The 12,264-nt window shown below is 33.3% G+C and overlaps 1 protein-coding gene across 1 annotated transcript in view; it reads left to right on the forward strand.

Annotated features, from left to right (window-relative positions):
• Positions 1–9,958: 9,958 nt before the first annotated feature.
• LOC134685043 (uncharacterized) overlaps positions 9,959–12,264 on the forward strand; it is a 55,249-nt gene continuing 52,943 nt past the window's right edge. The window contains exon 1 of the mRNA XM_063544411.1: positions 9,959–10,074. The gene's annotated coding sequence lies outside the window, so the exon portion shown is untranslated. The remainder of the gene's footprint in view (positions 10,075–12,264) is intronic.

Here is a 12,264-nt window from a genome sequence, read left to right on the forward strand (position 1 = left end):
GTTCTGTGCAATACTGTTGGAGACTCCTGTTCCCCTATAACCTTTCTGTGTGTTCTGTCCAATATTGTTAGAGATTGATGTCACTTATAACCTTTCTGTGTGTTCTGTGCGATATTGTTGGAGACTCCTGTTACCTATAACCTTTCTGTGTGTTCTGTGCAATATTGTTGGAGACTCCTGCTACCAATAACCTTTCAGTGTGTTCAGTCCAATATTGTTAGAGATTTCTATCACCTATAACCTTTCTGTGTGTTCTGTGCAATACTGTTAGAGACTCCTGTTACCTATAACCTTTCTGTGTGGTCTGTGCAATATTGTTGGAGATTCTCCTGTTACCTATAACCTTTATGTGTGTTCTTTGCAATACTGTTGGAGACTCCTGTTACATATAACCTTTCTGTGTGGTCTGTGCAATACTGTTGGAGACTCCTGTTACCTATAACCTTTATGTGTGTTCTTTGCAATACTGTTGGAGACTCCTGTTACCTATAACCTTTCTATGTGTTCTGTGTAATACTGTTGGAGATTCCTGTTACCTATAACCTTTCTGTGTGGTCTGTGCAATATTGTTGGAGACTCCTGTTACCTATAACCTTTCAGTGTGTTCAGTCCAATATTGTTGGAGATTTTTATCACCTATAATCTTTCTGTGTGTTCTGTAAAACATTGTTGGAGACTCCTGTTACCTAAAACCTTTCTGTGTGTTCTGTGCAATATTGTTGGAGATTCCTGTTACCTATAACCTTTCAATGTGATCTGTCCAATATTTTGCGAGATTGATGTCACCTATAACCTTTATGTGTTATGTCCAAAGTTGTTGGAGACTCCTGTTACCTATAACCTTTCTGTGTGTTCTGTCCAATATTGTTGGAGATTCATTTTCCCCTATAACCTTTCTGTTTGTTCTGTGCATTACTGTTGGAGACTACTGTTACCTATAATCTTTCTGTGTGTACTTTGCAATATTGTCGGAGACTCCTGTTACCTATAACCTTTCTGTGTGTTCTGTGCAATAATGTTGGAGATTCCTGTTACCTATAACCTTTCTGTGTGTTCTGTGCAATATTGTTGAAGATTCTTGTTACCTATAACCTTTCAGTGTGTTATGTCCATTATTATTCGAGATTGATTTCACCTATAACCTTTCTGTGTGTTCTGTCCAATATTGTTGGAGAGTCTTATCACCTATACCCTTTCTATGGGTTCTGTCCAATATTGTTGGAGAGTCTTATCACCTATACCCTTTCTATGGGTTCTGTCCAATATTGTTGGAGAGTCCTATCACCTATACCCTTTCTATGGGTTCTGTCCAATATTGTTGGAGAGTCCTATCACCTATACCCTTTCTATGGGTTCTGTCCAAAGTTGTTGGAGAGTCTTATCACCTATACCCTTTCTATGGGTTCTGTCCAATATTGTTGGAGAGTCTTATCACCTATACCCTTTCTATGGGTTCTGTCCAAAGTTGTTGGAGAGTCTTATCACCTATACCCTTTCTATGGGTTCTGTCCAAAGTTGTTGGAGAGTCTTATCACCTATACCCTTTCTATGGGTTCTGTCCAATATTGTTGGAGAGTCTTATCACCTATACCCTTTCTATGGGTTCTGTCCAATATTGTTGGAGAGTCTTATCACCTATACCCTTTCTATGGGTTCTGTCCAATATTATTGGAGAGTCTTATCACCTTTACCCTTTCTATGGGTTCTGTCCAATATTGTTGGAGAGTCCTATCACCTATACCCTTTCTATGGGTTCTGTCCAATATTGTTGGAGAGTCTTATCACCGATAACCTTTCTATGTATTCTGTCCAATATTATTGGAGATTCATGTTTCATATAACCTTTCAGCGCGTTATGACATATATATGTTTTAATTCTAACACCAATGATGTAATTATGTAAACAAGAAAGAAAACATGAAGCTAAATCACTTAATTCTGATAACATCAAGTTTGTTTTGTTGATCTAATTTGCTTTTAATGCACACTTCTTTGCAAAGCATATGTACCCATGCAATGTTCAGACATTAAGTTGTCAAATTAAATCAATCAATCAATTGTAACAGTCGACCTTGTTCCGTACTTTTTACAAATTTGATTATACAAAAAAAAATGTATGAAAATCTGTTCCTGTCAGTCAAACAGTTAAAACTGATTCGGTAGAGAGCTTTAAGTGCAATTTTTTGGCATTAAAATATTATAGCTTGAAATTTCATGATATCGACTAGATCTTCAAATAAACGCATGTCATATTGAGCCATATTATTTTTTCTGCAATTATAGCAACTTGTTTTTTGAGTGGACTACCTTCGACACTTATGTATTGCCAAGTAAAAGTCATATTGCAGATATTGGCGTTCAGAACACTTCCAATTCCCTATCCTTCATACGATTTTTTTACACCTCAGATCAGAATCATAAAATACAAATGCATTTCTCTATGAATAAATCTTCTAGACTTTCACTAGAAGATATAGACTAGATCTCTCCCTTGCAACATTCAGGTATATAAGCCAACCAGATAAAGTATCGGAAACCAGTCTTAATTTCAAGCAACTGTCAAAATATTGCTTCTCTGGAAGTTTAGAAGTATTATTCGACCAATATAAGACAAAAAAAATAAAACCTATAAAATGAGGATGGAAATGGAGAATGGACCAAAAAGACAGCAAGCCGAACAAAGAGCTAAAACAGTCGAAGGCCACTTATGGGACTTAAACAAAGCGAGAAGTTCCTGCAACCAGAGGCGGGCCTCGCTGGCCCCTAAACAAAAAGAAGTACTAGTTCAAAGAAAATGGGCGTCATAATAAACCCCAAAACATTTAACTGCAAACTAAAATAAGAAAAAAAACCGTACAAGACTAACAAAGCCAGAAGCTTCTGACTTAGGACATGTACAATCATGCGGCGGGGTTAAACATGAGATCTAAACTCTCCCATATATCAACTCTTACTAATGTAGATTAAAATACACACAATAATACATATAGTAAAACTCAGATTAAAAGAGGTCCGAGTCTGATATGTTGTGAATTGTTTTATATAATATGAATGTTCTTATCCTGGGCATACAAACAATGCCGTATTTGGCAAAACCTTTTCAACTTTTGATCTTCAGTGCTGTACAATTTTGTATTTTTTTCGTCACTGGTGAGTCTCGTGTGGACTAGACGCGTTTTTGGCGTATTGAATTTTAAACCTGATGCTTTTTGTTATCTATTAATCATGCTTTTCTTTGTCTAATATGTTCTGCTTTTTATTTGTATTGTAGTCCTGTAATTTTTTGTTTTCATTTCAATGTTATATTTAACTGTGCCATTAAAGTGCGAGGTTTGGCATGCCTTAAAACCAGGTTCAACCCACCACTTTTATTCCCCTTTAAAAGTGTCCTGTACCAAGTCAGGAAGATGGCCATTGTTATAATATTGTTCGTTTCTGTTTTCTCTTATTTTTGAGATAAGACGTGGCACGGTACTTGTCTATCCCATATTCATGTATTTGGTTTTGATGTTATATTTGTTATTCTCGTGGTGTATTGTCTGTTGCTTGGTCCGTTTCTGTGTGCTGTTGCGTTTCCGTGTTGTGTCGTTGTTCTCCTCTTATATTTAATGCGTTTCCCTCAGTTTTGGTTTGTTGCCCCGATTTTGTTTTTTGTCCATGGATTTATGAGTTTTGAACAGCGGTATACTACTGTTGCCTTTATTTGACAACGAATGTCCATTCAATCTGATTAAAAATAATACAACACTCAATTCTACTTTTAGTTTAAATATTTTTCGGGATCCTTTGGTTCTTATAATAATACACACGTAGGCTGACATTGTTTAAGTACCAGTAACATAAAGTAGAGCTGAGTGATGACGAATGCTTTTAAGCGAAAGGTGAATACATGATCTAAAATTCAATAAGATTGTATTTCCATCAGTTCTAGAAATGATACATCTATCAGGTGCTGCGGACGGAATTGCATATCCTGCTTCACGTGCAACATCCGTCATACAGCTTCCGATTAAAACCAATAATCTCTAAAATTCTGTAAAGTTAGCAATCAATAAAAGGAAATTAGAAAATCAAATACAGGTTTTCAATCTGCTAATGGTAAGATGAGTTACAATAATGATAAGAAAAATCATCCATATGAATGAACAAAATCCTATATGTTTGTTCTTGAAAGATTGATTTTTACCATTTACGACTTTTGTATCGATAGTTTTAACTCATTACATTTTTTGCATTTTGTTCTCTTTTTCCCGTCTTTAATAATAAACTGTAATGGTTTACATATGTTTTAGTATTTGTAATTTTACTTAGCAGTTAAAAAAATCAATGGTACCGTCAAGCTAAATTAAATGACTTGAAACCTTGATTGCATCGCGTTCTCATTGACTCTAGGTATTATATGTTATTATGTGAATTAATGACGAGATAAAACGATGCTACAAGAAGGAAACGGATGTTTCTAAAGAATAAAATAAAGATATAATCTGTCACAGTATCATTCTTAAGACATAGCTTTATCACAGATATATAGAGATAGCTGATTATACCATTGTATACATTGGTGCAAAGATGAATGCTAAGTGTTAAAGGTGAAATTCAATAGTGTTCAGCATTATGTAAATTGTGTATTGTTATAAATAAAAACATCGATTTTACTTGTCGATTATAAGAATGTCTTTTTTAATCTTAAAAACTAAATTCTAAATCAAGGTACGACCTTCAACACGGAGCCTTGGCTCACACCGAACAACAAGCTATAAAGGGCCACTGAAGAGACATGTATTGTCGAAATGCGCATCTGGTGCAACAAAATTGGTACCGTTGATTTTTATTAAAACCATTCAAACGGGAAAACCAACGGTCTAATCTATATAAAAAACGAGAAACGAGAAACACGTATAAATTACATAAACAAACGACAACTACTGTACTGATTCCTGACCAAGAACCTGTGAAGGTGCAAACATATGCAGCGGGATTAAACGTTTTAATGGTACCAAACCTTCTCCATTTTTCGGAAACAATAGTATATCATCACAACATAGAAAAACACACGAAAACATATCAATAGGAAGGCTTAAATCAATCAAATAACGTAAATTAACACACTATGAAGGAATAAATTTGATCTGCGATACCTGAATATGTTGATATTAAATGTTTGTTACGGAATGTAAACGTAAATCTGTTATTTTAAGCTGTCGACTGTTGTACAAAGGGCAGTTAATACGGGTAACTTTTTCAACTGATCAATTTAAGTTTCTATATATATTTGTTTGTGCTTGGTAGAAGGGTATCGGCTATGTTGATGTTTTTTTTTTAACTGAAATTGATGTGGATATATTTTGTTTCATAAAATCTACTTGTCTACTTTTTGTGCTTCTCATTTGTATTCTATACCACTGTAGATATTTCAGTATATCTGACACAGAGCTTAAATTGTGGTTTATTGCTAAATTACTGTTCTTGATATACATATAAGAGATTCACGAGATAAAACAGATAAAGAGGAATATTTGTTTTTGGAAAATGGTTATTTCAAGCATTTCCATCGGAAGGGACGAAAATGCATGTACATTTGGCAGAACAAAGAAAAGACTGTAAACTTTTAAATAAATACATAGACAGACTTTCAACCAACACAATTGCACCATCGTTTATAAAAGTGTAATATGTATCTTGTCTTATGGAATACCACATTATCATTGATATGGTCATATTTATAAATAATTATTAACTGGTTACAAAACGTTTTAATTTTTGAAATAATCAGGCTTTTCTACCTCAGGAATAGACTGCCTTAGCTGTATTTGGCAAAACTGTTAGGAATTTAGGTCTTCACTGCTCTTCAACTTTAAATATTTTGGATTCGGGCGTCACTGATGAGTCTTTTGTAGACGAAACGCGCGTCTGGCGTCAATACAAAACTTAATCCTGGTATCTATGATGAGTTAATTCCCAACCATGCTTTTTTCTTACTTTCCAATAAATTATTGTATTTGGTACGTACTAGGTCAATCATTTTTTTTTATAAAACAGCTAGATAGAGAAGCAGACATTTGAAATTCCACCAGTCGACAATAAAACCTATAGTGTAATAATAACTTAAACATTACATTGAATTTTGCTGTAATGATGTATTACTGAAGGATCTGCGCTGACACTGTAATCGACACATACACACACAATACGTCAATTTAATTTGATTTCAATACCTCCCGTATGCTTTTCATGGTAATTGTGTTATGACGGTTCACTTTTCCGGGAAGACTTGATGCGTGCTTCCGCGTTCTTTTATTAAAGAGATACATTGTTCTAATTCTGGCGTTTTATCTGTAATTTTATATTGTTAGTATGAAAATAACAGGATCTGTAAATTTTCCTTAATTCAATTTAAAAAAAAAGTTTGTTATTTTACTAGATAGTATCCGTACGTACGGGGAAGATAAGTGAATTGCAAGCACATTAGTATCTTTTTTTGATGCAAGGTTCTAGTACCTTGGCCCAGTTTTTATAGAAAATCGTGTCAAAGAACTACTTTGTCAAATGCGTTTTGACTCACATTTTGGTTTTGACTGAACGAAGACTTTGACTCGATCTTAATTAATAAAGGTTATACATTTATTTCGTTTCGACTGAAATTTGTACCATGTCATTAGGTTTGTAGCAAAGCCTGATATGGAGCATCAATTCTATATCAATTCTATATTTTTCGATTATGATATAGGTGTAGAAACAACTTTTGATGACTTTCGAACTTTTAATTATTGAAACCAGCTCTGTTGTTCAGAACCAATATTTTCTCGTAGTATGGTTTGTATACATTTAGTCTTCCAACACAATTGTCCTGTCTATGGTAGCGGATTCCCCCTAGTACGTGTTAGCGTGTGTCAGAAACGGCTTCGTTAAAATATAGGTATCCTTCTAACATTTGCATTTTTGATAGATAGAAGAAAGAATTTGATTGAACAACAACCGAACTTATATTAAACAATCTTTATCACTTTGTGATGGCTTCCTAAATTATGCAAAAATACTTATAAACGTTGTTTCACCCCTTCAGTGATGGTACCAAACATTGCACTTATTTCAACAGTTTTAACTACGTAAAGTTATGACCCAGACACAAATAGGTTTGATTGCCAATTTTACAACTATACTGAGTGCCAATGAAAACGCAACACTTGGTTTTTCAAAAATAAAATTTATATTAGAAATGATAATCTTTCAAAATAAATTGTTTTTGAAAATTAACAATCCTAACAATAGATCGATATCAAACAAAAATGTTTCATTGTCATCTTTCAGACGCTATAGGTAAACGAAACATTCAATGTCGAATCATCAACTCACAGTCCTAACAAAACATGTTACAACCCCGTTGTGCAGCGCAATCTCGACATTAATCATCCCGGACGTTTAATGTGATCTCGAGGAATGTTGTTCCACTTGTCCCGCATATCAAACTCAAGCTGACTTTATGATATTGGTGGTGGTTTTCATCGTCTAAACCATGTCCAACCTGATGCGAAATTTGCTCGATCGGACCAAAATCGGGCGAAACACATGACTTTTCGCCAAGATGGGTGTCAAATGTCTATGTAACCGCCACCGACGGTTTTTGGTACACAATGTATGATTTTTGGTCTACAGAATTCGATATTTACGTCTTACGGCCGTTTATATGTCACTATGGAAAGACTTTGGTGCTCTTTAACAATTTCTGCGCAAATGGTGCTTTACTGAAATTGCTCCAAAGGATCTGTTGTGACCACCATTGAACTCTCGTGACTTTTGTACACCCATCAGAGTCAATATCGAAAATGTTTAAGACCTAATGTATCGGTCTGGCTGAGCTTTTCTTGCTTTTTGTACCCGGGATGTCGCTTGTCATTAAATGATCCATTTTGGTTGAATTTGTGGATGATTTGGGATATTGTAGAGGCTACAACTTCAGTCTTCTCGTAATTGTACGCAGTGAAAGTCTTCGTTGGATCATGCCCAAAACTGCATGTCGCTGGTTGTCAGAAAGTCTTAGCATTTACTCAGATGTTTATTGCAGTTTCCTTAAAATAAGGGCGGGAAAATTCATGACATTAGCAAAGCTTTAAATGACAAAATCGTGAAAATGGTGCGTATGTTGAAAAGCGGTGAACTCGGTTCATGTCCGTTCAAAATAATCCTTACTTTGCATTTGTTCCAAAAATCACTCAACCGTAAAGTTGTCGTCAATTGTCTTAAAAGTCATTTTAAACCAACTGTACAAAGTTCTTATATAAATAAACAAAAAAAAAATTAAAAGATCTTTTTGAAAAACAAAAGTGTTGCGTTTTCATTGGCACTCAGTATATAATTCAAAGTTCCAATGGAATAAATGGAAGAAATTATACAGCCGTTTCCAATGAAAAAAAGTCGGATATAAAAATCCTCCATATGAAAAATATGAAACATTCAATTGAGAAATCTAACGGAAGTTTGTTATTATTATATATAATAATTGTGCTTGTTTTCAATAAACTATACCGGTATTTAGAACTTCTTCTGAGCTTAATTGTTTTATCGAATATGCATGAAGTGTTAGCCACGGGACATACATCAACCGACAATCAATCAATGTTTATTTAAAAAAAGTACTTTGTTTAATATTTAATTTGATATTGAATAAGATTCAATAGGGTAGGTATATATTTTTTCGAACAATATCTTTAACATGCTTAAAAAGGCCTGACTAAAGAGCTTAGCATATTGTAATAACTGGACGTCCTGTCGATAGCCATTTCACCATACTCATAAAACAATCACTGTTGAAATCTTTCATTGCTTTTGATCTTATTGTTTTCGTTTTAGGACCGTTGTCTTGCAACTTTAACACCTGTGGCTGTTGAAAGTAAAAAAAACCTAAAAACTAAAAAAATGCACTAATGAAAAATACTCGATGATACACGTATCACAACACAGCCATCTTACAATCAATGTTTTAATGGTCAACGTACTTCATACGCAAACCGTAATCTGCAATGACCTAAAACTATACATTGCCCAAGACTGTTAAGACACTTTCCAAACAGCTGACAAGGTTTATGCTATAAGAATAAAATTTCTAATTGTATTTTATAGTTTGCCACAGCGTTGATAAATTCTTAGTTTTCTAAAGTTCTATTACTTTATTTTTAAAACAGTTTCTGTTTTCGTGGGAGTTGATATCAAAGAATCTGGCTGTATAATTTGATGTCACGTTGTACAACACTGAGACATCCCGTTGTAATTCTATGGATTTCAATTCATTATTTTCCTGCAATTGCTTTTAACTTTTTGCAACATTCTACTCTTATATTCATTTGAAACGTTTGCATCAAAGACTAATATTGAGGAAAAATATAAAATCCAATAATTGCTTAGTATTTTAACAACCCGTAAACCTTATTTGAGGACCATGTTTTAATTTCTTCGGACGGAAAAATTTACAATGGAACAAAGAAAATGGAAAATTTACAAGAAATTAAAACATGATAAAAAGTAGGAATTATGAGAAACTCACATGAGTCAAACATTTATAGTGCTTCACACGATATTACAACAAATGAAAAAGGAAATCAATGCATAAGCTGACAATTTCAATAATGATTTTTACAACTGATATTCCATTGCACCATAGCAGCGACGATAAACAAATTTTCATATTTTCTTATTTTTACACTCGACGTCCTAACAGCATGGGATAAGTTAGCCTCATATCAATGTATACTCTCTAAGCTGGTTAATTGTTCAGCATTGACTTCAGGCGAAGCTCCATTCGATACATATCTGTTATCATGTTACTGATATATTTAACAAGCATTGCATCAATTTGCTTTCATCAAGTAAGAGCAACAAGTATAAAGGTGTAAAAAGTAGAGGTAACTAATTACTAGAATCGTTATCGGACCGCAACAATTTGTTTTAATTGTCAGGATATGCTTAAGAAACTTACAAAAAAGTGTAATTTTCATTTGATTTGTGCAAAAGCTTGAACTAACGGATATTTTGACTGATTTTTATAGTGTTATGGATAAATAGCAGCAAAGCATTATTGAGGTAAGTGTCTCTTTTTTTTCTACATTTCAATTATGTATAAATTTAAAGTTATATTTTACCAATTAAACGAAACAATGTATATTTTATATGTAAATCATCAACATTTCAATGTGTTCTAAGAAATATTATTTAAAAAAACAAGAAGGAATACTATAATAAACGATTAAAAAACACAAAACAAATTTTGCAATTTGTAAAAGAAAGTCGAAAGATGCCAATGAACATTTGGATAATTTCTATAAAGAATTATCATCATAAGGAAGGACATAAATATCTCACCAATTATTTTGCCCATATCTTTATGAAAACAGATTATCAAGGTTTGAAAGGGAACGTGAAGAAGATTATGACTTCGCTGTCTTATTTCTTTGTATGTACAGTTGAACATTTTTACAAGACTAAGTATTCACGTCTACATGCAATCAGCATATTTGGGTTTCAGTTCGAAACATTTCATCTTAATCAAATGTGCCTAAAAAAGTGACTCAGAAGCCCAAAAGGGTGGATGAGGTATAGAACATTTCTTTTCATGTCTAAAAAAACAAACGTTACTAACAAATTTCGCATAAGGATGAATCCGGGTGCGATCACCACCAATATCCTAAACCCGCTAGTTGTAGTAGCTTTTACATCGATATCTACAAGTATTTTATTGAAATAAAATTTTAAACAGTATTGGCATTGCCTTTTATTTAACTGAAATAGCTAATTATTATTTTTCGACTACTGTTTATTGTTTTTTTTCTTCTAAATCAATCGAAATGAGCAATATTGTTCTAGTTTAGTACAGAATTATATTTTGTGTATAGAAAATTGTTGGGGTTGTTTTGATATGTTTATTTAGAAGACTTAACAAATGCAAATACATTTTACCACCTGTAATTGAGTTGTAAAACTACAAAATCTAAATTATCAATAACGTTAGTAAACACATATATAGAGAGAAATAAAAAGCCATATTTGATTTCAAGAAATACACATTATTGAGAAACTGATGGTAGATAGTATGTGTCTGTGTTTCACTTCAACCTGACTAAATGGTACATTCCTTGCAGTCGATATATTTATATTTATCCTCGTTAAGGGTATTTCTTGGAACTGTCGCAGTATTATCTAATGTTACCCAATATAGTAAACGTTTTGTGTATTCCGAAGTACTTATATATAAAAATATAACATTACAGCTTTTGTGTATAATGCAAATATGCACAAGCAGACCAAGAACCGAAAAAGTGAATGTGGAACCCTGAAAAGCTCTTTTGTCTTTTTGGCATGCTAACCACATTCCCCATTTCCATTCTCATTTAAATCTTTAGGACGTTATTAACATCTACGAGCTACACAATACACACCAAAGCAGTAAACTTCAATTATCCGATGAGTGGCTTGCTCCACAAACTATACACAATTTAAAAAATAAATAAATAAGGTGTAACAATTTATAACACATAATTACAATGCGGAAATGACAAAAAATAAATACCCTGAAGCTAAGGAACAACGATTTTATTGCGGTGTTTCTTCTATAATTGACATCGCAGCCATAGACATGAAACACAAATAAAATTGAGAATTGAAATGGGGAATGTGTCAAAGAGACAACAACCCGACCAAATAAAAAACAACAGCAGAAGGTCACCAACAGGTCTTCAATGTAGCGAGAAATTCCCGCACCCGGAGGCGTCCTTCAGCTGGCCCCTAAACAAATATATACTAGTTCAGTGATAATGAACGCCATACTAATTTCCAAATTGTAAAAACTATTACCTCACTGTCTTTACGTAGTTTTACTAAAAATGCTCTTCATATTTCAATGATTCTATAATTTCATAATTCAAAATGTATTCATTAATCCTATAGACAGAAAAAAAAATTCTTGAAGTAAAATTCAGCTTTGGGTTTCGGTGTAACCATTTAAATGATGTACATACTAATCGCAAAAGTATGTAAAGGATCTAATACGTCTGATACATCTTATTGAGATAATTACTTTGACATTCATGCAACACGAAATTTTTATATGTAATCAAATCGGTAATTTTGTAACTGTGTTTCAGTAAATGGATTTCCGTTTCCCGGTAGAATCGTATTGCGTCGAATATAATATTAATGCTACAAATGTTAGTTCGCTAAATTCAGTAAATAAAAAAAAAAAGAAAATAAGACTATGTAACACAAATTTATTTCAAG

This window comes from Mytilus trossulus, chromosome 9 (genome assembly GCF_036588685.1).
Source record: "Mytilus trossulus isolate FHL-02 chromosome 9, PNRI_Mtr1.1.1.hap1, whole genome shotgun sequence".
Taxonomy (NCBI): domain Eukaryota; kingdom Metazoa; phylum Mollusca; class Bivalvia; order Mytilida; family Mytilidae; genus Mytilus; species Mytilus trossulus.